Below are 24628 nucleotides of genomic sequence, written 5' to 3'. Positions count from 1 at the left end.
TCTATACCAAATTAAAATACTCAATTTAAAAATTCACTAATTTTCGCAAAAATAAAAAACATTTAAAAAGCGAAGGAAAAAGTATATACTGTAATTTTTTAGCATCTCCGTAGTTCGTATAGCTGATCCCCACACAACGCGTCAAGATGTATACCACCACGTGTACAATCTTATCCGTTTCCCCCTCCTCTCCTCTTTTTAAACCCACTAAACGGCCGTGCTAATTACGCCTTCCCATCTATCTCTCTCTCTCTCTCTCTCTCTCTCTCTCTATACACTCTGCTTCTATTTCTATCTACCCTCGCAGATCACTATCTCACTACCTGCATATACGCAAAGAAATGGCCGTCAACCTTGTATCCATCCGACCGATCGGACTCCGCCCATGCGCCACCGGAGGCCACAGGAAAAGCCCGTCGTCGTCCAACTGGTGGACCCCGCTCTTCGGCTGGTCCTCCGAGCCCGAGTACGTTGACCCCGGCAACAGACTCAGGCTCGATGTGGACACGCAGTCGGGTTCGGATCAGGATCCGAAAGCGTTGTCGACCCGATCACGGTTCGCGTCGGGAACCTTCACCGACGAGAAGGCGAGACGGCTCCGGTTGATGACGACCGACACGGGGGCGTTCCACGACGCCATGTACCACTCCGCCATCGCCTCCCGCCTCGCATCGGAGTTCTCCCACCGGTCCGAATGCTCGATCCGGGATTGATTTTCCATCGCCGGTGCTGCTCTCTCTCCCCTTCAACAAAAAGTCTACGCACACAATATTAAAACACAATTACGGATATAATGATGCTCGAAATTGTTTAATGCATATGAATCCATATGTATAGAATGTCCCGTCCCCAATGAAATTGTAACTGGAGTTGTGTTTTAAATTTGTGAGAAAAGCATAGCGCTTTTTTTATATTGGTTTCGTGGTGGATACGGCCGGTAAAGAATAATGTGTGTATATATCTCTTGTACTATAATTAATTAATTGTATATTGATTGTTTTGTATGTTGCATTAGTGCTTCGTTACGTTTTCTAATGCTCTGATATATTGTGATCGATTGATTATTTTTATTAGTGATTGATTTGATATAAAGCCAAGAAATACTAATATAGATCGAAACACCCACTACTTGACGCCACTGAGCTAAAGTTCAGTTAGCGTTTCCCTCAACCTTCCTCTGTGGAGGCATAAGTTCGAGCTCCATGAGTGACGCGATGCGGATGTGATTTAAAACTATATAGACAGCTATTGAATTCTCTGTAAATTAATTTATCAACACCCCGCTCCTTGTTGATGTATAAATTGTGACAAAAAAAAAAAAAAAAACCCCCACTACTTGAGTTTGAAACTATGTCTTGTTCTCTTTGTTATTTGAAAAGAATTTTTCAAAATCTCTCTCTATCTCTTTTCACTTATTACTCTTACTATTTTTCAAAAAAAATTTCAAAACACAAACCAAACACAGCAATATCAAGTGAATAATCATGGTCCAGTTTTAGGTTGAGGACGGAATCTTTTACCGTAGATCTTATGGATTGGACGGTCCAATTTCGGCCTTTTTGGGGGGTCCTTTTTGAACTCACTTTAATAATCCGAATCATTTATTTTTTATACCTTCTCAAGAAAATTGATCACATCAAAAATCAAGTTTATTGAACGCCAGCTTTTGGAAGCATTTGTCTTGAGAAAAAGAGAGCATACGACACCAAATCAATTACTTCGGAGACCAAATCTGAAGTGTCCCAGACATAATTTGACTATCATCTATCTAGCTAGTCCCAGACATAATTTGACCACCGGCAACCTCGCGCACCACATTACAGATAATTAGTGGAGGAAGTTTTTCTATCGCAACATAGCACCCGACATCTCTGCTACTTTCATCAAACAGCAAAGTAGTTACTCAAAGATTGTTAACGAAAATGAGATACCTGGCTATGTTCAGAGTTCAGGACCATCTTACAAACTAGAAAGAATGAAAAGCTATATATCACGACAATGGGGTGCAAGGCTATATGAATAGTTGTTTGTTAGCTCATTTGAAGACAACCATCAAACAATTACCTATTTGAAATACACAATACAAACCCGAGATGCTATATCAATTATGAGAGTTCACGAAACAACCAAGTCTAATACAAGAAACAAAGAAAAAAAGAAAAAGCCCTCTAAGAAAAGAAACGTCAATATGCAGGTGGAGAAATTCAAACTCCTGACCTCATAGTGAGATGTAAGAATTCTTGTCAACTGAACTACCCTAATTTTTATAATTTAACTAATATTTGTTGAGTAATCTTTTTGTTGATTATAAAATGAATTTTATTTGTGTTGCCCAATAACCCGATCAATTTAATGTTTTCCTGGATGATACAAACTTTACGAACTGAACAATTTAGATCAATAAACAAATTGAGACGCACGCACCACATCCTTGATCCTTCCCTGCATTACAACTTGCCTAGTACAAGTTGATTATTACAACTTGCAAGAAGCCAATGCTCGTTAGAAAAGTGATTTGCGAAGAAAGTATTCACTTTCTAGACTCTAGTGATGATCGTTTTGTTCGTTTGAGGGTTTTGAAGAAAACTTTTGAAAATAATGAATGGAGAGAGATAGATAAAGAAAATTTATTGAAAATTGTGCGCAGAAATTTTGAGTCTCCAAACAAGGTCGGGGCTTGTTTGTTGGAAGTTTTAAGAAGGGGGATAAGAGAACGAGGGGGATAAGGGAGGGAGTGGGAATAGGAAGATGGTGTTCGGTAAGGGGATAAGGGAGAGGGGGAGAGCTTATGCCCTTGAAGGGGCCTTAGCTAATCCCACTCCACACCCTTGGATAAGCTTATTTGGGTGGGGAGACGGACCAAGTTGACCTTCAAACCTTCTTTGTGTTCCCAATGTAATTATTTAATGAGGGTAATTAAGTAAATTCATATATCATCCATTGTTATTCATCTACTCTTATCCACCCAGTTGGTCGTGTAGCTCCTTTTGAGAGTGAGAGGTCGCACGTTCGATTCCTATGGATAGGAGATCAACTTCTTGTGGTAATACTAACTTCTAACACTCTCACTAACCCTCAGCTGATTTATACAATGTTGACAAAAAAAAAAAACTACTACTCAAACCAAGTATAAGTTAAATCCCCTCGTAACATATTCACCTTTGTTCTTATCCACCTTTCTTCTTTATCCACCTAAAGTCTTATCTGTTCTTATCCACCCAAAGTTTTATCTGTCCGACAAACGAGCCCGACAAATAAGGAGAATATGCCTTTCCAATTCGGAATTGTCGACCTCTAATGGAAGCTTCCTAATCAAAACCCGTTTTTGTTTGACGGTGTAAATTCATTTCTAATACATGCAAACAAACTGGCCAAATAAGGGTCTGCACCCCCCGGAGATTCGATAACAACGTGTGCCCTCCCCCCCCTCCCTCTCTCTCTCTCTCTCATACTTCCAAAACCAGACATTTGTCTCTTCTTATTCTGAATGCATACAATTGAAAAAACGTGCAGACAATTGGAAATTTGGAACAACGAAGCCGGCTTTCCTTGAAACATCGATCCGTCGGTTTCTTCCGAATTCAAAAGTTCTAAACTTAAGATCTGAAGATATCATTAGGGTTGAGAATTTTTAATTTAATTGTAACCGAGTGTCCAGGCCAACTTTTATGCACATCGACTATAATTTTCTTCTTAAAATTAATGGCCAGACAAATTCTTCAGTGACTCTAAGATTTAGAATGTTTGGTCTCCGTGACATTCGGGCATGAGACTTCGTAGAATCAGTAGTATTAAGATTGAGACACGGTGTTGGTCTTGTGTTTACTTGGAGTATTTGACAATTGCAGCAATTTTATAATTGAGAGGCTTCTCATTTTCCCCACCTTTTTGTATGTTCAGTCTTTGTAATTTGTATAGTTAAAGATTCAAATATTAAATAAGTCACTGTGAGCATTTTTTAACATGCAAAATAATTTCAGAAACCCTATTAAATACAGTTTCTTTGAATTTAGAAATTGGAAACAATCCTTGGCTAAGGCAAAAATTTCTCGAGACGAAGATGAGATGAAGATGGTATACGTGACAAAATGAATGGTTAAAACTCGGTCAAAGTTTGACCTTAATTTTAATTACTTTGTGTCAAATATGATTCGACCAAGTCTTTATCATTGTGCGGTCCACTTGAGGAATCAACAAAAAAAAATAACCGGAAAGGACTTGATCCGAACAGTTTCGAACAATTTTTTATTGAACGGTTCAATTAAAAACTGCTCAAAACAAGCACTTTCCGATAATTTTTTTTGCCGATTCACGCAGGTATCCTTCAAATCATGTTCTGCACACGTTGAACAGCTCGGATCATTAAAATTTGATCGGAAACTATGAGATTGAGATTTGGAGTATTTTTTTAGATGTCCATGTAACCGCTCCGTGTGTGTATACATATATATATATATATATATATATATATATATAGAGAGAGAGAGAGAGAGAGAGAGAGAGAGAGAGAGAGAGAGAGAGAGAGAGAGAGAGAGAGAGAGAGAGAGAGAGAGAGAGAGAGAGAGAGAGAGTCCCCTTCTTATGAGGGATCCCCTACTTAGCTTAAGTGCGGACCTCATAAATTCCGATCTAATTTTGATGATTCGAGTCGCTCAATGTAATCAGAACGTGATTTTAAAGTTTCCCACTAGAAATCATTAAAAAAAATGGTCAGGAAAGGCTTCATCTTCATCCAAACAGTGTTTTATTAAACGGTTAAAAAAAACTGCTCAAATCAAACCATTTCCGGTCTTTTTTTTTTTGCCTATTTCTCGCGTATACCCTTAAAATTACGTGATCATATTGAGCGGCTCAGATCATCGAAATTCAATCAGAAAATAAGAGAAATAGGGAGGTCTACACTTATGGAGCCTATTTAAAGTCCGCTCTTAACTGCTCAAATCAAGCCATCTATTTTTTTTTTGTTATCTTTAATCAGCAATTTTCACGTTATGTAGATTCCGAAGGTGAAAACGATCACGAGGACTAATCATTCTACAGTTGCAGTTACATGCGTGTGATCTAATTTCCATGGAATATTCGAATGTCCCAAATGGGTTTGCACCTGCATCCTTTTATTTTTTTGCTAGGATCGAGTCAAAGTAATTTATCTTTGGTCATTCCTTTTGCATATCAATTTGAGATCAGGTGCAAAATCCTGGTATCGGAAAGTAGCAATTGGACTGAAGTTTCAGCGACTTGGAAATTTTGCTCACATTTACATCACCATCGTGTAGGCTTCCATTTGTACCAAGAGAGAATGTAAATTATAGTTGTTTCTCATTCTGTAAAATATTAAAGCATATATCTTAATACAAGAAGACATGAAGGAGAAAACCCACAAAGGACAAATACAGCCACATCCAAATAACCATAAAATTGTCATTCTCAAGAGAAATTACGAGAGGAGAGCATGATCATGGAACGGGCTGCCATAACAAAGGCCTCAGAAATCGTAACGCTAACACTCTTTTTCAAAGTGGCATTTGCACACAAACAGCTATAATAAGAAGCAGAAATTTCAGCCCAACATACCAAATATAAATAGCATGTCAAGTACTAGTGCTCCATCAGGAATTGACGACGATTCTTGTCATGCATGCTACTGGTTTGGTTAGTCTCATACAACTAGGTACACTACCAAAAACACTACCGGCCTTCACCAAATAAGAAGTGCCCTGGTTCCTGTGTTCTACTTGTCATGTTATAGATGACTACCATCAACTAGTCTCAGACATAATTTGACCACAGGCTGCAACCTGGCGCACCACTTTATAGATACCAGTTTCAGAAGTTGCAGAAGATTTCTATCGAAACAGGGCACCCGCCATCTCTGTTACTATAACTGGATTCACACTCAAAACCCACTGAACCAGTGGACGTGGGTGCAACAAAAGTTTGCCTTGGTTCATGAACAAAAATCCATAGGTTCACCAATAAGACACTGCTAACACCATTAACTCCAAGGAGCTTTCACTTAATCATAGAGGTGGAAAGACGGGAAGTGTCAAGTGGCAGACAGATTCTTCTTATCAATTTGACCTCAGACAAGTAGTTTACCAAGTATGAATAACCTATAATGGTCCGGAACCCATGTCTAAAGATGCAATAACAATTTGTGTCAAGCCTCCTAACCTCAGAAACACCATCCAGACACTTATCAAAAACAAAATTAAGCAGATTTTAAATATGTGGGTGGCTACTTCAGCCAGAAGCGCAAACAAAATAGAAGCTTTCCTAAATAAAGATTGACGACTTACCAAAAGCTTCGGAATCATTCGATAATTATTTCCTATGCATGTAATTAAACAAGTCACAGTTACCGGTGCACAAAATGGAAAGCGAATGAGAAATCTGTAAGTCCCAATACGTCTGTAAATTTTCAAGTTGTCACCAGAGTATCAATCTGCATATCATCTCTACACTGTTTCAGTGTAGCTGTATGGATATCCCAACCCCACCAAGATCATTTGCTCTCGATGTCATATAGATCTGTTCTGAACATTTACATCAAGGGAACTACTGAATATTGTGAGAACCATTTAATGCAGGTGCTTGTGAACAATTTATAAAGGCTTAGACGCCAAAAAGAGAGTATCTTCATTTTCACATATACATAATACTATCATTTAAAGAATTGGAGTACTTATAAAATTGGTATATCTCCTATGTAATGACTATTAGTCTGCCATGGAATTTGCAATAAAATCTCAGGCATGATTTCCCACGACACCTTAAGATCGTATATAAACTTGAGAAAACAAAATGAAGAAATGACACTCACTAGCCATACGCTGAGATAAACTCCAAAGAACTCTTAGTTGGAGCTCAAAAAAAGCATGAGATAAACATTTTAAAGAAGAAAGTCTAAGAAAGACAGAAAAGTCTTTTCAAGGTTTATATATAACATGGCCAGCAATATTTTTCGTTTTTTTTTTTTTTTTTCGAACTATGAGAACAAGGATCAATATGAACACGTATGCTAAGCTGGAACCCGGCCAGTCGGCACGAGTTACAAATTGACACTCACTAGCCATAAGCTGTGCAATGTGCATCATATACCTCCACAGGAAATATCAAATAGAAGAGACTATTCTACTTCACATTCTTTACCACAAGACACTTATGCAAACTTAAAACTCCTTTAATAACTACAGAGTTCCGTCCACACGAACAATTGACCTGTTCTGCTCTCTTAGAATCAGTACACCAAACAAACCTCTGCAGAACATTTTCACTCTCCCATTAAATTCACATCTCGAGCATTAAACCTAAATTCATAAAAATGTTCTAGTTTTATTCACTACAAAATGATCCTTCCTGCTAGGTGAAAAAATGTTCTCTGGCCAAATTCTTTATGATACCACCAGAAAAGATGCTTCATTGCCTTGAAGCAAAAAGATTCCAATACCTATAGCTTGAGAGGGGGCCAACATTTCAAACCATTCAATTCCTTCTCTTTTCTCCTTGTCCTCTTTCTTTTTAGTTGATTAAAGTATTTCTTCACTAATTTAATGTTCACTTCACTACTTGGCCTACATCAAACCCTTTGGCGTTGATTCAAAATTGACCATGGGGAGAAGTAGTCAACAAACCGAACATACTTGTTGAAATTCTTCTTAACGCTCATGTGAACTTCTTTATCTGCACAAGAGTTACATAACCATGCTTATGTTTTCAAGAGCAGCAGCACTATTCCACATTCGAGCTCCAAACAATTCCTCAAATTACGCTAACAAATACTGCTAGTTTACCGGATCTACGCTATGGAATTACTCCAAACACTCCAAAATATTGTTAAAACTCCTACCACTATACATCTGAACCCTTCAAGTAATGCTTTTGTTCGAGAACAATACTTTCTTTGTACATCATCGTTCACTCTAATTTAAAATGGCTTACTGCCCTTGTCCTTTGGAAACATCGATCAAAACCTTGAACTACTCAGCAATATATGTATCTGCTGATCCCTATCATAATCATAAATCAATAAGAAGTAGCAAAACAATCAAGTACTAGCGGAGAATGCTCTCTTTACCAACATGAGGTACTCGGTTCGATTCTCATCGTAGGATCCCATTCCCACCCCCCTAGATTAGGCTAGTGTAGGTTCCTTGCCTGCATGGTTAGCGGCACTAAGCTACACATGGGGTCACTTGACCTCACTCATTTTGATTTCTCATAAGAATATCTGATAGTTTGCAACCAAATTTTGTTATTTAGACCCCACAAAAAATCTCTAAATTTACCCAACTTGCTTCAAATGCAAATTAAGAATTCTGAATCATTGTCTTCCTTTTTAGAATTGATAGTGTTACATATATATAAAGCTGTCATGCATCGTTTTACACACCAATAAATCATTGGGACCAATTATAACGCAAAATTAGATTATCACCGTGCATCTACTTATATATAATTATTCTCTTAAGGGAAAATTTTATAAATGGTCCTTCTAGTTTGTACGAGTTCTGATTTTCGTCCCTCCAATATTAATTGTATCAATTTTAACCCTATAATTTTCATTCTATCTCAATTTCGTCTCTCTCCTTGACGAAGTCAATGAAGCAAACGGAATTGAAGGGTAAAATTGTCATTTTCTCTCATAGAGGGACTAAATTGAGATTTTATGTAAACCACATGGACTATTTTTGAAATTTTACATTTACTTTCGATTTTTGCCAATAAAATAAAAAAGACCATAAGTAATGTATTTGACATCTGAATTATTTTTTATTGGTTATCAAACTATATATATTGAAGAAAATTGTATTTCATTTCACATTACAAAAACATTAGAAAGTGCACAAATCAACCCCTTAGCTAATGTCTTTGTATCATGTTGTTATAATCTCCTTATTTTTTCATCCGACAAAAAAAAATGTTCAAAATCTGTGTTTATTTGTTATATGAGTGATCTTATGAGTAAGTCCCAAAATAAACACTTATACCCATATTTTAATGTATTTGATCTCTTAATATTCAATAGTATTTCATTGCTTAATTAAACACAATTACAAGATTTCTAAATAACACTGAACAACTTTTTCTTTTTAATCATGTGACAAAGAAAATTACGAGAGTGAAAATTCAATTGAAAAAAAAAATACAATACCAAGACATTTAATATAGGGGTTGCTTTTCGAAATTTCTCATATTTTTTGTGACATATATAATAAAAACTTTAAAAATTTTCAACATATTTTGATTATTCAATATAAAATGAGATGAGAAATATATTACATACGATGTATTTTAAATTTATTTACAAAAATAAAAGTAAAAAATAAAATTGTTGAAATAGTCCTTCTAATTTGCATGAAATCTCAATTTAGTCCCTCTGTGAGGAGAAATGACAATTTTGTCTTCCAATTCCGTTTGTTTCATTAACGCCGTAAGTGAGAGGGATGAAATTGAGATAGGATGCAAATTATAGGGGTAAAAGTAACACAATTGATACTAGAGGGACGAAAATGAGAATTCATGCAAACTAGAAGGACCATTTGTAAAATTTACCATTCTCTTAATTTAATTACTTTTTGGACATAGCATGTGACTCTAAGTTTTGAACCTACTGACCAAAATTTATGGCTCTGCCCATGTAACTCAAAAACAAAAAATTTCTAATTCGAAGAAATAGTATGAAAAATGAAGAAAAGGATACACCAGGTAAATACCATGAGCCAATGCCCAGCCAACACAGCAGTGAAGAAACGGTCCCTCAGAACCGGGTTACGTCGCAATTGAATCCGAACTGAAAATTGAAAACTTACAATTAGCTAAAATTACAAGAAACCCGCGTAATGAAATTAGGAAAAAGATGTGAAAAAGACTGCTTACTGAGAGGAAGAACAGGAGCGTAAATTAGGGGAATGAGAAATTTGAACTAGATTCCTCTGTTCTGTCTTCTCATTGCAGCTTGCCTATGGAAAACAAATTATAAGAACCAATAAAATAAAATAAAATAAAAACTTTCCCTATAAGTAACAACAGAGAGAAAGGGCAGAGGGATCTTATTAAAGCCCATCTATACTACTTTCTTTTAAATGTACGAAGATGTTTCCTCCTTTTTTTATGCCAAAAATACCCCTGCTAAAAGTAACAATTAGAACCAGTCTACTAGCACAGCAAATCTGTGCATAGATTTCTATGTGGGGCCTATTACGGGTCCCACACAAGTGATTCGAGCAGTTCGTTATGTTTAAAACATTTTTTCAAGTGCCTCTGCAAAAAATCAGCTCAATCCGATACCTATAAATGCTTGATTAAATCATCTAACCTTTCATTCAAGTTTTTAGAGAATGAAAAGTTAGACGATTAGATCAAATACTTATAGGTATCGGATTGCGCTGATTTTTTGCGAGGGCCCTTGAAAAAATGTTTTAAACATAATGAACGGTTCGGATCACTTGTATGGGACTTTTAGTGGGCCCCACATAGAAATATGTGCACAATCTGTGCACAAATTTGCTGTGCCAGTAGACTTTACTCCACTACAATCCTACCGTAATACCGAAGGTCGTGTTATAACGGAAGACCGCGCGTCAGTTGAATGACATACGCCTCTTCGAGAATCACCACAGCCTTCGAACATAAAGGTTGCATAGGCTACTCTTAGATTAGCAACCTTGAGGGAAACAAGAGAGCATTTCAACGGTAACACCGTCTGATGCCATACGCAATTCACACGCCACAAATAGTTGTTTGTGATTAGGTAATTTGATGTGGTTCTTCATCTTGTTATTGCTCTTCCATCTCATCCTAAAAACATTGACAGTAGGATAACAGTGGCCTCCATCACTCTGTTTCTCATGAACTCGAGTTCACATTTGTCATAGCAAATGGGTACAGGCAAGTGCAACGAAGATGTCTCCGTGCGACTCCATTTCTCTTCGTTCGGGTTGGGCGTCATTCTTCATTTTTTTTTCCAGAGACACTACAAGAAAAATGAAAATTAGTGACGAAAAAGTGGCGATGAAATTTAATTTTGTCACTAAATGAGTATATTTGGCGACGAAAAAATAAATTCGTCACTATTTTGATAACTTTCGTGACGAAATAATTTCGTCACCAATTATGCCTGTTTAGCGACGAAAAAAATATTTTCGTCACTAAAGGTACCCATTTGGCGATAAAATACATTTTTCGTCGTCGAAAGCTTAAAAAAGGTGACAAAATTATTTTTTGTCACCAAAGATAATCATTTGGTGACAAAAAATATATTTCGTCGCCAAATGTGAGCAATTTAGTAACGAAATATTTTTTTCGTCACCAAATGCTTAACTTTGGTGACGAAAAATAATTTCGTCACCATTTTAACGCTTTCAGCGACAAAAAATATATTTCGTTGTCAAATGGGTACATTTCGTGACGAAATTTATGAATTGCGCTTTGTCACTAAATGTATTTCGGACATAACTCTTTACTAAAATCTCCGATTGAGATAATTCAAATTGAGTTTGAACAATAACTCAATTGCCTACAACTTTCATGTTTATCAAAATTGATAATTTTAATGTTTAAAGGTCCAAAATTACATTCGAAATATATATTCATGTTAAACATATGTGTTATATATTAGATATTTCAAATATTTACTGAAAAGTGTGTGTAGTGCAGTTGGTTGGAGCTTGCGCGAAAAACTCAAGGGACTCGGGTTCGAAACCCAGTAGGAGCAAGAAAGATGGATTTCTTTTCCCATATGAAAACATCTTTCGCAACGAAAAATTTCGTTACCGATTTCTTATATTAGTGACAAAAAATTTCGTCACCAATGTGACCCATCGGTGACGAATTTTTTCGTCGTCAAAAAGCACAATAAGTGAGGAAAAAAATTTCGTCACCAATTATTCACTTTTTGGTGACAAAATATTTCGTCATCAAAAGGCACTATAGGTGACGAAAAATAGATTTCGTCACCAGGTAGGAATCCTCGACAACCTTTAGTCGACAAATTTTTTTTCGTCACATATATTATTTGTGACGAAAAACATGCAATTTGTGACGATTTTCAATCGTCACCTAATTGAATTTTTCTTGTAGTGAGAGAAGGAAAATTAGTTTATTATACTTCTTTTGAATTTGAGAATTCAGGCACTTTTTAGAGATTGCACGAAACCTACCAATTATCTGGACGTAATTTTTCAGAAAATATGTGCAAAGTGTTCGACAAATGCCTGTTAGAGGTGTGAGATTTTTACCATCTCTGAAGAAAATATAATCTGAAGTGATTTTCCCCCCCTGTATGTATGTATATGTTTCTTCCTCCACTTTAGGATTTTTGTTCTTCAGATTAAGTTTCATGAACTTACCAATGACCTGGACGTAATTTTTCAGAAAGTATGTGCAAGGTGTTCGACAAAATGCCTGTTAGAGGTGTGAGATTTTTACTATCTCCGAAGGAAATATAATCTGAAGTGACTTTTCCCCCCTGTATGTATGTATATGTTTCTTTGACTGCTCTTTAGGATTTGTTCTTTAGATTACGTTTCATGTCACGCTCAAATGGTTTCGTTAACATTGTAAACAAATCATTCTAAGATTATTCTAATTGTGAGGGGTGGCTAAACCAGTTTTCTTGAAACTCCTACGCCAACCGTCAATCTATGCATAAACTGGTTAAGGAACTTTAATATATTAGTTATTGCATAGTTTTAATGTCTTGTTCTTTTTCCGCACTTGGTCCCCCAAGCATGATGCATAAGCACCGAAACTGAGATCACTGAGGGGTGGATTTTTCCTTATTAATGAATTATTGTTGTCTTCTTCAAAAGTTGAATTAATTAATTCCAAAACTTCATAATCTTTTTAGCTTTGTCACGATTTTTCCTGTAATGATCATGTCAAGGTTTGAATGGAAGGATGACTGCACACAAAATTACTCATCGAAGGGCATCGAAAACCAGCCACATCTACCAGTTCATAGATTTTCAACACAACGACGTCGTTTGGAAAAAAAAAAACCGAATGGAGAGACGACGTCTGCCAGGTACTGTTTCTTCCTCCATTTCGTTTTCCCCAGACTTTGTTTGGAATTTTGGATTCCCCTAAATTACAAATCAAATGCTATGGACTCTGCATCTCCAACAAATGCGAAGCCATAGCTCAGGCCAATCCTCACTTCCCAACCATTTGGAAGGGATACACTAAAACGGTCATGGTACCAAGAGCAAAAAAAAAAAACCCTCTGTTTACTCCCAAATAACAAACCGAATATGAAACCACTGTCCATAGAGACAGAGGACAGGGGGAGGTTCCCTTGGCGACGTATTAGTCATTTATATTGAGACGGGAACATTCATTTTCTTTAGCCTCCCTTCCTTGTGACCTCATAAAATATTTCTGAGATTAATATGGTTTTGGTTCAATTTTACATTGGACTTGATATGCTATGTCAATGATCCGTTCAAACAAACATCACCATTCTGATTGATTTTGCTATAAATTGGGCTATAGAAGCAAATGAATTTTTTATTTTTTTTGGAGAGATGGGTTTGTTGGAAGAGAAATGAAGTTTGCCGATAAAAAGGAGAGAAATGGAGTTTGACGAGAGAGGGAGAAAAGGTGGGAACTGGGTCTGTAGTCAGAGAAAGAGATATAGGAATGATTAATTGGGAAAAAAAAGAAAAGGGACGTGGTCTATGTGGGGTTGCCGTTTAGTTGGTTTTGTTCAAACGACACTGTTGGATTTAAAGTTTATAGGCTACAAGACGTGCCTGGTTTTCTGCCCTTGGATGAGTTAGTTTGTGTGCCGTCGCCCTTCATCCAAACCTTGACATGATCATTACAGGCAAAATCATGACAGAGGATCCGCAACTAAGGGCCTAAGCTGTCCTACCCTTCTGATTATCAGATGCAACACTTCACCTTCAAAATGGAAACCTATTCTGCCTGGTTTGTTTAGATTTAATGTCATTGGATCTTCTCCCGGCTAGGTCTTGCTGGTGTAGCTGGAATTTTCTGAATTATGAGGTTACACAAGTTCCTTTAGTCTCATCATTCTTTGATTCTTTGGTTCTTTAAGAAAAAATAATGTGGTTGAACTATCTCTGAATTGCTATTTGGAGTCTTTATTACTTTATTCGCTTAGGCATAGAATTTTCCAATGCCATGAAGAGATCACTAAAGCGCAAGACCTTCTGGAGGATAGTCAGCATTTGCTGCATTTAAGTTCTGCAAAGCGACGTTTTTGGCTTACAAGTGAGATTAACATTGCAACTGATGAGTTAGCTAAGATGGAACAAGAACAATATAAGCCGTAAATGGTAACTTTCTATTTTTTGGTCCATTTTTTGAATGTTACAACTGTTGGTTACAGATATCAAGGGGGCTATGTCTCTTTTGGCACTTTGTTACTATCAAACTTTTGAAACTTCCCTTTCGCTTAATATAAGCCACGTTTTGTTCGTCGACTGTATGGATTTGTATAAATGGTAAAATCCTCACTTGGCTTCAGCATACCTTTAGAAATATATGTTAGGACAGCGAGTTTTCTAGATGCCAGATGCATGTAGAGGATATGCACCATTTATTCATTGGTTGGTGCTTTGATTTGAGACTTTTGGACTAACTTCACAGTTTCAGCTTCGGGGGACACTAAACAATTACAGGAAGCCAGAACCCATGATCAGAGGGAAGCCTTGGAATGTTTTTTATGTGTTGTTCTTCTATGATAGTTATGGTTGAGTAGAAACAAAAGAAAAGTGTTTGACAATCTGGACAGTGCTAAGCACAAAATTGAGACTTAACCAACAAAAACCGAACAAAATCCTCGCATATTTACATGTTGGTTGCAAATCTCTCTCCTTTCGTCGTGCTTGTGCTGCTACTTTTCATTTCTACAGGTAAGTATATATCTATTCTCATTTATTTCATACAATTTCTTTAGCATATTCGCTTTATAGATATACTGAACCAACATATCCTTATACCATCAGGAATTTAAAACACTGTAGTTGGTGCGTGTGTGTTTGTGGACGCATACTGCCGGCACTGAGATGAGGATGGGGCAGGCAGATGCATGCGAGTTGCAAATTTACTTTGACGATCCTCCCTATTGCAATGGAACTAATTGCCATCAACTGTGCCAGCAGAAAAAGGGACGCTATGCTAAAGGACGTTGCAAGACAATTGACACCTGTTTCTGCTAATATCCTTGCTAAATGCTTATACTGATTAAAATCCTGCAACAAATGCATGTAGGCTCCTTCGCTTGTCAACATGATGATCAGTACTTTCCGTCCCCCTACATCTTGTGCTATATTCACAAGAGCAACTTAATAAAGTAATAAAAGGAGTATTATACATATGGCTGATCAAGAGGATCGTGTTGAGTTTCTTTTCCTTCTTATATGCCTTTTATTCCATGTGTTTATGAGTTTCCAAATGGGCTTAACAAGGAGACTTAAAATTCCGGCAACTTGAAAGAAAGGGTGCATGCAGAGTGTAATTAAGTGTGCAACACATGCATGTGTGCGCGTCATGTGGAGAGAGAGAGTAAAATTTTATTTTAATTACGACTTGTTTGGAACTCGGGAAATGAAAGGAAAGAGAAATAAAAGTTTGTAAAAGTGTGGAGAGAAAAACTTATTTTGCTTAATCTTTAATTTGTTACGAGTAGTATTTTCTTTCCTACATCTCAAACCAAACAAGAAAAAATAATTTTACTTTTTTATTCTTTTTTCAAGATTCCAAACAAACCCTTAATTTTTTTGGGTGGGCCTTGGTATGTATATTGGAATTAGTTTTGACGAATCTCTCGGGCACATGTAGTCCTTCCGTCCCTGGTACTTGAAACCATACTTTCGATTCTACACTAAAGTCAAACCCCTCCGACCTTTTCCTTAAGGATGTGTGGACCTTTCTTGACTACTCTAAATTCATGTAATATCTTGTCACATATGTACCGCATTATTATCCGGCATGCACTCCCAAGATAATTAAGGATGGAGTAGGGTAAGAGGGTAAGGTAGGTCGTCCCGAATCAAATTTTTTATAAGTTATAGTTCACCTATTCCTACTAAATAACGAGCTAATGAACCCTCCGAGCCTGTGCGCTCCATTTGCAACTACGCCCTTTTTTCACACAGCAAGTTTCACCATTCAATCTCTCAAGTATCCAAGGACCCGGCATTTGTAACCTGTGGGCTTTATGCTCTCAAGAGTCCTTTCGATAAACAACGAAGAATTTTACTATATCAAACGAAGAAACCAAAAAAACCTAAAGCTGAAAAACAAACGAGACATAGATCAACACAAATGAAAAAAAATACACCTGGGCCAAAAAAGAGGTAAAGAATTACAAGTTACTACAATTAAATTAGCAACCAAAATAAGAAAAATACATATTCGCCGTGGCATCAAGGCTCCAAGAATACAAGCACATTAGGAGAACACGCTTAAGCAATGGCATAAGTGACAATCTCTCTCTCCATGGGGCGCCACATTGTCTTCTGAACGCCCAGTAATCCTTCCTTGTCCTTTGAGTACGTTAAGTGGATCTCCCAGTGCATGGGCTTTAGTAAGCTCTCCAGCTGGTTGATGGTTTCAACGTTGTCACGAACTATAAGCTTTCCTTCCGGTCTTAGAATACGGTCGGCCTCTGCAACCACAGCCACTATATTGCACCCGCGGAACCAGTAAACTGAGTCGTTAGTATCCAAACAAATGACTGGGGATTCATAACCGAGTAATCATGGAGTTGACAAAACCCACCTTTTTAATCTTGGAGAAGAGATGATCTGCATGGAGGAGATCATAAGATCTAGGATAGGTGCTAAATGATTCAAACCAATCGTGATAGATTCCAAATAAACCTCGTTCATAAATTACGGGTAGTGTATCAGGACAGTCTATCGGGACCACATTCATGACCCACACATTCAACTCCTTCAGGGCAGCGGCAAATCAGCAACCAGTGTCATTTAATCAGATCAAGAGAGAATGAAGAAGGAAAAAAAAATAAAAAATAAAGGCATTCTGTAGTGGAAGTAGAAGTAAAACAAATTCATAATGCAAGTTATGGTATCTCAATACTGCCAATAGCGATATCCCCAAAAATCACTTCGAAAACCACAACCACAAATATTTCAGAACATCGGTTGCATTTCACCCCATAAAACTGGAATTCTAGGATACCGAGGTCTAGCTCCCGAACCGCACAAAGAGAGAGAGAGAGAGAGATTAAATAAGGGCAGTCAGAAACTCAGAGCAATTGGCGTATGGAAACCCAGAAATCTGCATTGGTTTCTCCAAAAGTTCACGCATGTTCTGCTTAAAAACATATTTTGTGTTCACTGAAAGGTATCGAACAACTCTAAACCATAAGAAACATAAGTACAAGGAAATAAGTAAAACATGAATATATTTTAATTGTGCAATTTTACCTTCCACCAATAGAAGGTTTTCTTGGAAACCCATATCGCTAAGAAACCGGATAAGTAAATTACATATTTACGGAAGCAAAAAATGTACCAGGCAGCATTTGGATCATCAGACACTTGGCAGAAAGGAGGCTCATTTTGAGATCTTTTCTCATGGCATTCATTTGATGTTGGCTTCTGAAGTAGAGCTATTCCCACTTGATTCACTCTATCTAGGCCTGTCAATGGACCGGATCCGACAGATCCGGATCTGAATCCGGATCCGATAAGACCCAATCCGATCCGGATCCGATAAGACTCAAATCTGATAGTGATAATCCGGATCCGATCCGGAAACTTTTTTTACTTCAAAAATTTTAGCAAAAACAAAAAAACAAAAAATTCAAAAAAAATACAAAAAAAAAATTTTAAAAAAAAAAAATTTCCGAAAAAAAAAATTAAAAAAAAAAATACAACTTCTTAAACATTTTTTTTCAAAAAAAAAAATTACTATTTTTTAAAAAAAATTTTAAAAAATTGAAAAAATAAAGTTCGGATTCGGATTGATAACGGATTTAATCCGATCCGGATCCGTATTGAATTACCGGATTCGGATTATCGGATCGACGTTATCGGATCCGGATCGGATTTTTCAGATCGGATCCGGATTGGATCCGGTCCATTGACAGACCTAACTCTATCCTTAGTTATTTAGACAATCTCCCAGCATATTGACTTTGTTAGTTGCTTCATGGCTGAAAATAATTCCCACAAGAACTACAAGAAATTACACAATTGCTGACTAAAATTCCAGACTAAACTAATTTTAGTCGCCAATTATTGAACAATTGCCGACTAAAATTATTTAGTCAGGAAATAATTATGTTTGCCGACTAAAATTAGCTTTAGTCTGGAAATAATAATGTTTGCCGACTAGTAAATAAATTTGGTCTGTGAATATCAATTTTTCCTCCTAATTTAAAAACCAATAAATGAAAAACATTTCCCGAATAAACCATTTACTAGGGAATAGTAATATTTGCCGACTAAAGTTATGTTTAGTCGGAGAATATCAATTTTTTTCTTAAATTTAAAAAATTAATGAATAAAAACATTTCCCCACTAAATAATTTAGTAGGGAATATTAATATTTTCCGACTAAAATTATATTTATTCGGCAAATATCTATTTTTTCGCAAATTTAAAAAATTAATAAATGAAAAACATTTCCCAACTAAATAACTTAAATAATTTAGTAGGGAATAGTAATATTTGCCGACTAAAATTACATTTGGTTGGGGAATATCAATTTTTCCTCTCTTTTAAACAAAATTTCAAGAAAATATCAATATTTGTTCTGACAACATCGATCACACGATGAAACCTTCCCGATCAACAACGTTCAATTTGTTTTTCCTTCTTAATCATAAGAATTTCGTAAATGTTTTGCTCGATTGGGTTAAGGAAAGCCGTTTATCGGCACGTAAATTGTTAATTAAAAAGAATTTTGTTGTCCGATCAAGTGTCTATCGAAATAGGGTTAAGTTCATTCTCAGTACGAATGATCTAATTTATATTACATCAAAGATAGATGATTTGGATTGCCAAATAAGGCCTCAGGTAGGGCTCGGTTAGTGCACTATAACATTTAAACGTCTTCGAACGCATTAAATATGTTTTTGATTATGTGGCCACTGTTATCGAATGGTCTTCGATTTTGGTGACAATGCTATAATTGGTAAGACGTGAAATCCTAACGGTTGATATCGAGTATTACAAAAAATTACTCGGCAGTTATGTTTACAATCTATGCTATTTTTTATTTACTTGATGATTGTCAACTAAGTCTTATGTTGCAATCATTGTTACAAAAGCCACACGACCACAAGAAAAATATTACGATCAAGACTGTTCATTTTGCTACACTTGGTGAATAATTCATTCTCGTAAATTTGCGGCTCGATTAGGTTTAGAAAATCCCTTTATAGTAAAAAAAAAACCCCTTTATCGAGACATGAACTCATTAGAATAAATAGTATTTTCATGCAATCAATTGTCTAATAAAAAGCAATCAATTATAATCTCGGTAAAGAATTATTTTTTAAACCATATTTAATAAAAACAAAGATAAGATGGTTCTAACCGAGGAAAAAAGACCTCAAAGTGAGGCTTGGGTGATAATGTTCTAATTTGTGCATTGGAGAAATAGGTTCTGTTTGTGAATGTGTGATTGAAATATTCTCTTTTAGTGTGTAAGTTCTACAAAAAGATTATGAACTGCAGTAACGAGTTTTTTTTTTTTTTAAGAAAGTAAATTTAAAGAAAAGATTAAAAAAAAGTAAATTTAAAAGCTTATCAAAGAAAAAAATAAAGGTAAAACAGACGAAACCAAATAGTATAAATATTTTTATTACTGAAAAGTAAACAAAGTACAGCAGTGGTAGAATTGTTTGTTGTGCGTGTGATGAAGGCTCTCAAGTTCGAGACTTGGAAGCGCCATTTTCCTCCAAATGAATTGGGTAAAGGCAAATACAGTTCAGAAATGGAAATGTAATTTTTCCACTTTGGTCCTCTGATTTTTTTGTAATGACATTTGACGCCACAATGCAATTATTATTGCCGACTAAAATAGAATCCCCGACCAAGTTTTTTTAGTCGCCCATTTAGTCACTAAAACCATACATTAGCCGACTAAACCTTATTTAGTCGGCAATTACATTTGTCGACTGTCATTCCCCGACTAATTTGCCGACCAAATTATTTAGTCGGAAAAACCCTTTGGCGACTAAAAAGTGGACATTCGGTGACTAAAACGTTAGTCGGGAATGGTATAATTTGTTATAGCGGAACATGAATATGTCACAATAAATTACTCACTCACTTCAGGAGTACAAGAATAGGTGGAGAATCATCTACCTTCCCATATCTCAACATCTTCAGAAAGTTTTTGGTAAATAGGAGTAGCAGACCAAACGAAGAAACCACCATGTCGCAGCACACGGTTTAGCGTCAATAGAAGTTTACCGCCTGCATTTGTTGCAAACTAATTTTTTACACAAAAAATAATACATCATGTTTATTCAAACGACATTGATTGCATAGGCCGACACTGTACTTTCACTGCACATGAAAAGTGTCATTCAAATCCACAAGTCCTATGGATTCTAGAACAAAAAGAGAAAATTAGAGAGTGAAACAATTACTCTTTCAGATGCAAAATGATGGGTAGGGCTGAAGCTTGGATAAGCTTCAGATTGTTTAAGCATCATTCTCGAAAAAAAAGCCATGGGAAGTGTAAATGAATGACATACCTTCAATATGCCAGGGGACTCTACACCATGCACGATGGACAACATCAAACACTCTTCCTGGGAACGGTAGCAGGGATTCCCCTTTCAAGTGCAAATTGGACCTGGGCTTCATGTTCATCTTTTGGGGCAAGTGACATGGTGAGCACATCTCTATCAAATAAGAAGCCTCCATAGCTAGCAACACCGCATCCAACATCCAAGACCAAACGGGTTTGTTTTCCCCAGGCAATATCAGGCAAAGCCTGTAGAAACAGACCATGAATCATCGCTTAATCAGAACATGTTTGATTTAGTAAGCAGGACCATAAGAGTTGCAATGAAAGCACTAAAAACCATCACTAGAACCATGAAAGAAGTCAGAATGAAATTCTAACTGAGAATGCTCCCAACTTCTTTAAGACTTCAAGAATACTACATCCAAAAAAACTAGGCAAAAAAGTATAGAATCTCCAAAAGAGCAATTTAGATGGTCGAAATAAGTCCACAATAATTAAGCTTCTCTTTCCTACAATCCGGTTTGTTTATCACTTGAAACTCATTCTTCTATCCTCCCTACTTGTCCAGATTCACCTGCCAGTTATATGGCTAAACTAATAAACTTAGATGTTTACGGACAAGGTTTCTTCACTTATGTAGCGTCTGAACATTTCCATCCAAGAATTTCCAGTTTTCCCATAATTGGGTTCACCATATTTTCTTTATGCGAAGCATTCCAATTCCTAGTGTTGCCAAGAGCAATGGAGATCAGTGAACAAACGGAAATAAACAAAACAGTATAGATAGAAAACCGCATAGCAAAAACATAATTATGATAAATATATGTAGTTTGATGACCCAATCATCCATAATCACATTTTTGTACAGGAGTTTCAATTATTAGCTTAGACCAGCAGTAAACAATCTGGCCTGGGCCAGAGTCAGTTACTAAAGTGTAACATTCTGCACATTGATTTCAGCTTCCTATCATAGAAGACCATCTATCCTCCAAAAAACCAAAACAAGAACAGAGGAGAAAGCAACGAAATACAAGCTGGCCATCGTACAAGTTCACAGTAGAGACTACAAACGTTTAGGGAACGCACCAAGACCAAAAACCACACAGTTCTTCACTTACTTCTTGTCAAGGTCAAATTCTTTTGTTCCACCCAATATCAAATAATGAAATTGAGGCAATGAGATAAACAGTAAGAAGTATTAACCTGCTGTATAACATCAACGCAATTATAAATCACGGAGTTGTTTCCTTTTATGAAGTAATTACACAGTTAAAAATTATAAGTTCTTTCCTTTTGCAAAACATAAATCACGGAAACGAAAATCACGAAAACCAAAAAATCATTAGATTGGTTTTGGAAGAAAAAATCATGGAAACAAAAAAATGCAAGCAATTTTAGAGAGTTTCAGAAAAAAAAATCATGGAAATGAAAAAATATAAGCAATTTTAGATAGTTTCAGGAAAAAAAAAAAAAAGAAAGAAGGATTTTTTAATATGATCTTCCATTAATTTTAGGAGATTAAGATTATTAATTGGTTGATGCATATTTCTTAGACTTATAATGCATCCAATAAAATATCGCCACTCGTCGCAATGTGAGGCTTTCTCAATAATAGGCACTTTTGTTAAATAGATAGTATAGAAAAAATAGAAAACTGACTCGCCTCCTTGTTTAGTAAGGGGTCGGGTCCAGTTTCACTTTTTGTAAGGTCTGAGGTCCACCTTTTATTTTAATGGTTAGTTGGTTCGGTGGTGTTTAGCAGCAAAATGAGTTGGTTGTTTGGTGAATGAGATTTTCTAGAAATCTCTCTTGTTAGCCGGCTGTACATGGATAGTCTCAAAAAGCAATTGTGGGATTGGGCTCTAGATTCTTCTTGGGCAGTTGAAGAGTTTTTTTGTTTGCCAATGTCATGTGTGTATAAAAGGGACTTGTGAGAAGTGCAGGAGCAGTGTGTGTGCCGTGTATGAAAAAGAAAAAGAAAAAGGCAGAGAGCATAGTGTGTGAGAAAGAGCAAAATTGCCTGAGAATAATGGTGAGTGTGGGAGTGACAAAAATTTGAGAGCTTGAGAGCTAGAGTAGGATATCTTGTAGCTCATTGTACTCATTCAATATTGGAAAATGCTAAGTGCAAAGAAAATGTACCCAGAAATTACCCCGAAAGGGCAAATCAATAGTACAGATTTACTTTGCAGTGCATCTGTACCATTGATTTGCCTTTTCGGCGTAATTTCCGGGTACATTTTCTTTGTACCTAGCACTCCCCTTCAATATTAATGGAAGTTGTTCTCTCTCCATGGACGTACCTGAGTTTGAAAAACCATGTAATCTTGTGTCTCTTTTGTGTGTGATTGTTTTTTGTTACGCTTCCGTTGTGCATGTGATCGGTTATTTTCCCAACAAAGTGGTATCAGAGCTACGGTATGGCGGGAAAAAGTACCGGGTTCACGGTTGAGCTTTTTAATGGGCACAATGATTTCACTCTTTGGCAACAAAGGGTGAGGAATATTTTGTTGAGAGAAAGTTTGGTGAAAGCACTCAAGCCGAAATCCGAAAAGCCGGAAGAAATGAAGGAAGATAAATGGGAAGAGATGAGAGAGCTTGCAAATAGCACCATCCAATTGTATCTCGGGAATAGTGAAATTATCTAATGCACTATAAAGTCCCAGGGGGGAGGTGAATGGGACAAGCAATTTAAAATTAACTCAACCACCAACTCAAACAACTATCCAATCTACAAGCCACACTATTCAATTCAACAATATAAGTAAAGAGCGATAAAACTAAAGAACACAAACACCGAGATATACGTGGAAACTACTTAGGGTCAAACACACCCTAAGCATAAAACCACAGCCTAATCTACTCAAATTTCCATAAATCAAAACGTTAGGGAAAAGTCAACAAGTTAAGAAGTACCCACTTTACGCCAAGTTACACCTAACTCCGCTTCTTACCTAGCACCCTGTGCCCCCTCTTGATTCCATGGACTCCTCGAGCAACACCATCTCGATCTACACTCTAAAACAGCTCTGGTATCATCCGACCATGTAGATTCATAGGCATGAAAGTATGAATATTGAAAATGAAGATTTTTTATGCAAAAGAATCAACGCAGAGAGAATACATGGATCATCAAAGTATTTCTCTAGATTGAACAAGGATGATTGAATACTAGATTCAATTCATCCAAAATGCAAATGACAGCACAAGAGCAAAAGAGATAATACTTTCTCTCTCTAAAGTGGGCTATATCACTCTTGTGCCCTAGAATAATGAAAAACAAGTTTATATATGACCAAGCAAGGAAAAATCCTAAAGTGCCCCACTAAGGCGCTCTTAGCACGCGCACAAGGGCCTTAGTCTACTAAGGCACTACTAAGGCGCTCTTAACACGCATGCAAGGGCCTTAGTCTGGTAAGGCACTGCTAAGGCGCAAGCACTTAAAAAGCCTTAGACAAAAATTTTCTTCAAATAAAACAAGGCCAATAATATAAGGTTAGTGCATCCATGATATTTCATAAAAGGTTAAGACATTGAAAACCTGTAATGATGCATGAAAAAATATTAAGCTAAATGCACATGAGATGCATATACCTTTCCAAGCAAAATGCACGGCACGGCCTTCGTGATCAACTCTTGAACCAATGGGCGGAGTATCTAATCTAGACAAAATAAAATCGCCTCCCAAACCCCAATGGAAAAAGAATAAATACAGACTCCAACGGTTTGTCACATCCGGAAATCGCCAATTACATTAACAATCTCCCCCTTTGGCATTTCCGGGTCAAAATCGTTCCAACAAAAACTCATTACAAGGAAACAAATTCTAGTTTGCTAGAGAACCTTCTAAAGACTCTAAAAACCTAGATACCAAAAGCTTCCATTCCAATCACAATGAATTAACCTGCAAAAGATAACTCAA

The 24628-nt window shown here is 36.5% G+C and overlaps 1 long non-coding RNA gene and 1 pseudogene across 1 annotated transcript; one reads left to right on the top strand and one right to left on the bottom strand.

Moving 5' to 3' along the window:
• The first annotated feature begins 10585 nt into the window (after positions 1-10585).
• LOC131301065 (uncharacterized) lies at positions 10586-14051 on the top strand. The gene is made up of 3 exons (XR_009191160.1): positions 10586-10753; positions 12887-13027; positions 13829-14051. It is a non-coding gene; the product is annotated as an uncharacterized LOC131301065 (long non-coding RNA).
• A 2135-nt stretch (positions 14052-16186) lies between these two features.
• On the bottom strand, positions 16187-21276 carry LOC131327913 (probable methyltransferase PMT26; annotated as a pseudogene).
• Positions 21277-24628: the final 3352 nt, after the last annotated feature.

The sequence above is a fragment of the Rhododendron vialii genome, chromosome 1a, assembly GCF_030253575.1.
Source record: "Rhododendron vialii isolate Sample 1 chromosome 1a, ASM3025357v1".
NCBI classification, from domain to species: domain Eukaryota; kingdom Viridiplantae; phylum Streptophyta; class Magnoliopsida; order Ericales; family Ericaceae; genus Rhododendron; species Rhododendron vialii.
Note: the sequence above shows the minus strand (reverse complement) of the source record. Positions and strands in the feature narration are given on the sequence as shown.